Source organism: Austrofundulus limnaeus, unplaced genomic scaffold (genome assembly GCF_001266775.1).
Source record: "Austrofundulus limnaeus strain Quisiro unplaced genomic scaffold, Austrofundulus_limnaeus-1.0 Scaffold71, whole genome shotgun sequence".
Classification (NCBI taxonomy): Eukaryota; Metazoa; Chordata; class Actinopteri; order Cyprinodontiformes; family Rivulidae; genus Austrofundulus; species Austrofundulus limnaeus.
Window position 1 is genome coordinate 548,415 of NW_013952473.1, and position 3,640 is coordinate 552,054.

Sequence of the window (3,640 nt, forward strand, 5' to 3'; positions counted from 1 at the left end):
GCTGTCTGAGCCGAGCCAAATGTTGCGTTCTTGCAGATCAGAGAGAGAGAGGGAGACGGTGAGAAAACGCGGGGTGGTGTGGAGAGAAGATGTGAGAGATGTGAGAGAGTGAGGGGGCACAGACAGATAGAGCGCGATAAGGAGTCATGCAAAGTCACGGTGATGAGGCCCGCTGATACAAGCGGCATCATTAGCCATTGCAGTTCCTTTTATCTCTGTGCAAAGTTCATTTGCATGTTCTTTATGTAGTGCTGCAACCACTTACTGGATTTAAGCTCCATTATAGAAATGAAAAGTGTTGGTGAGGCAGTAACACATTGCTTTTATACAGTGAATGATAAAGAAATTAGGATTAAGGAGGCAAATCCTTTTTATTTTATTATTTTTCACATTACATCTGTAGACATGGTGACTACCTTGAACTTATAAATACAATATATCATGTTTTTTCCCAATTTTAAGATTCTAATAAAAATGTTGAAAAACCCATGCTGTGCGATGACATGGTAAGAACTGGTGATTTTCAAATACTGTCAAATTAAAATGGGACAGTTCAGAAAACTAGTGCAACTGTTGCAAGCCTTTTTTAGCCACCAATTAGTGCTCTCACCTTTAGAATAAATAAATAACAAATGACACATTACTCGTGTTTCCATCCAATTTTAATTTGAATTTTGAACGAATTTTAAAAATTTCGCAAAAAGGAAAAAAGTGAAGAAATGCGAATCAGACGTGTTTCCATCGACTGGCTTAAAGCGAATCAGTTAYGTCAGACGCATGCGTGTAGTAAACAGGAAGTAAAAGTCTCATCTCAGGAAAATGGAGAGAAGTTATCAGGAACGAGTTGCTACTGTTGGGAAAGTTGTACTTATTCTGTCACATMAACTAGTTTTGGCAATGCTACATGCTGTCTGGAGACATAGAGAAAGAAATGCAATTCTCTTCACGTTATGGGAATAACTGAGACTACGCTGACAGCTGGAGGAGGGTCCAGCTGAAGTCACTCTGGTATCGGTACGTTCAGACTGCGGGAACAGCCGATCAACATATGAGGTAAATGCTTGCTACATCAGAACTTATCTGACAAATATGTTTTCATCTCTCCTTTTGTGCGTTAACTCTTTTTTGAAAAAAAAAAATCTCAAGCGAGCGTATCAACTTTTATGCAAATTAGAGGAAGTGTTTTCGAATCACACCGTTTCCATTTACCTTTTCTGATGCGATATTTCAAAATGCGCATTGAAAAACCTTGATGGAAACACAGCTAGTGTGCCAACAGCAGTTTGCATCGTCATAGTTTACTTTGAAAGGATCATTCGGTGGAAACTATGGTCATAGCTCAGCTTTACTGCTAGTATACATGCAGGGTGTCATGCTCCATGCCAATGAAATGAAGGAATACAAAAGTTCTTGCAGCTGACTTGGGACAAGAAGGTCACAGGTTCAACTCTCCACCAAATAGCAAAAACAAGTGTGTGCACCCCCCCACACACACACACATAGTGACCAGTTCTGCAGGTTGTATGATGGCTGCGTAGGCGAGTCCCCTGAACTTTCCCCTATTTTAAAGAATAATGCCAGCTATATGAACATATTTGGGCTACAGTAAAAAATATGGAAGGCAATTGCTTACAGACAGTGGCAGCCAGAGAAAGAAACACAACTAATACAATAGCACATCTTCTACGCGAGCACCACCACGTAAAGTATGCTATCTTGAAATGAACAAACTACCTTTAGCATCAGGCATAAGGGAAACATACAGTATCATCATCTTGCTGTAGGATTTGTTGTTTTCAGTGACATCTAGTGGTTGAGTAGTTGAATCATCCTCCCTGGTCCTCCCCCCACCCCCACTCCCCGCTTCCAAACACAAAGGAGTTGCTACGGTGTCTCTCAGGTGTCAAAAACCTTTGATGATTCCAACCGCGATGTCTACCAGCAGCTTCAGGGCTAGTGATGTTTCAAGTGGTAAGATTATGAGCTTTAATAAGTAAAATGATCCCAGCTACAATGACAGACAACAAATATTACATTTATAGTATTACAACTAAAACCGTTTTTGACGCCGCCACCACAGTTTGTCCTTCATGAGCCTTCATAGACAAGATGGCGGCTGCCTGTAGTGGCGACCTGCGACCATGGAGATATAAAGAGATTTTTATAAGGTAAAAATAATAAAACAAGGTCTTTGTCTGCAATGATTAGACATGCTTTTTTATTATTGTCGTTAGTGATTATCTCAATTCTGGCTAAAAGAATTGTCAAAATCCTACACACTGTGCCTTTAAGTTGTTGGATTGTGTATTTGATTAGTTTTAAGTGAAAGGCAAAAGTAACTACTGAGTACCTCCGTAGCTTTAGCTGAGAAGCTCTTTAGCTGAACGTGTAGATCATACTTGTGATTTCTGTTGTTTCTGTGTGCGTGAAATATATATATATATACTGTATATATTATAGCTACCATGCTAACAATTTATTTTATCAGCTTGTCTTCTGAAGATGCTCTGTGTTGAAAGATCAGTGGATCTGTGTTCGACTACTCCACCTAGGCTGCATTTTCAAATGCAGATCCACTGAGAAACTCGCTGTTTCAGTAACATTTAATTTAAAAACTGTACTTTTGAGGTTAAACAAATGTTCATACTTAATTTAAATAAATTACAAGTTAAAAAGGGCATGGAAATTTCTCTTTTTTGTATCAAAAAATATCGAATTGTGAGACTAAAGTATTGAACCGAACCGAATCGTGAATTTTCTGTATCTTTGTACCCCTAATATATATGTATATATTCTTTTTTACTTCAGCAAAGGAAATATTCAAAAGTTTTCACAGACCAAAATGAGGAGAACCGAATGCCAGTGTTGTCTCAGGACCACTATATTTTTTTTCAGAAAGTCTCAGAATTTTACTTGTTACCATTTCCATCCCTGGCAGAGCAGACTTCCAATTTTCCTTCAAGGTCAGGCCAGCCCATTGAAGTGGGGAGACCATCAAACTGCCTGTGCATTATCTGCCTGTGATTGGATGGAAAAGCCAGTTTCAAGGTTATTAATGCCCATAACTCTGTTCCTTCCCCTTTCATCAGTAGGTACACTCTGAAGTTACAGAAGGAGCTTTGATAAGAGTGAAGGCCAGTTTGACAATCACGACAAAGCTTTACAAGAGAGATTTTAAGAACCTGTTTACAAAAATGCTTGTATTTAAAAAAAAATCCCTTTTTAAAAATTGTGCACAAGGTTTTAATGACCTAAAATAGACAAATGGAAAGGTCATCAAGAACAGAGGCATTTAAGATGTTTTTAAATTCTTGGTAGTTTTACTGATTGAAAGCAGGAGGAAATTTTATAGATTTACCTTTGCAGAATTTTATTCAAACATTTATTTTTGATCATCAGTGTGCTTTAAATGGCAAAACAGACACCTGTGGTTTTCAGATGAAGCACTTTTTTCCCTTCTCTAGTGCTTCAGTTGGTCTCAAACTTTGAAATTGTGATTCTAAGTATTGTGCCAAGCATAACATAAAATGTTACAAAAAATGTCACTTACATATTTTCATTATTTTACTCACTTTCTGAAATTGAGTTCCTATTTAAAATATATTTCACTAACATTTTATTTTTATTTAATTTACTGTTC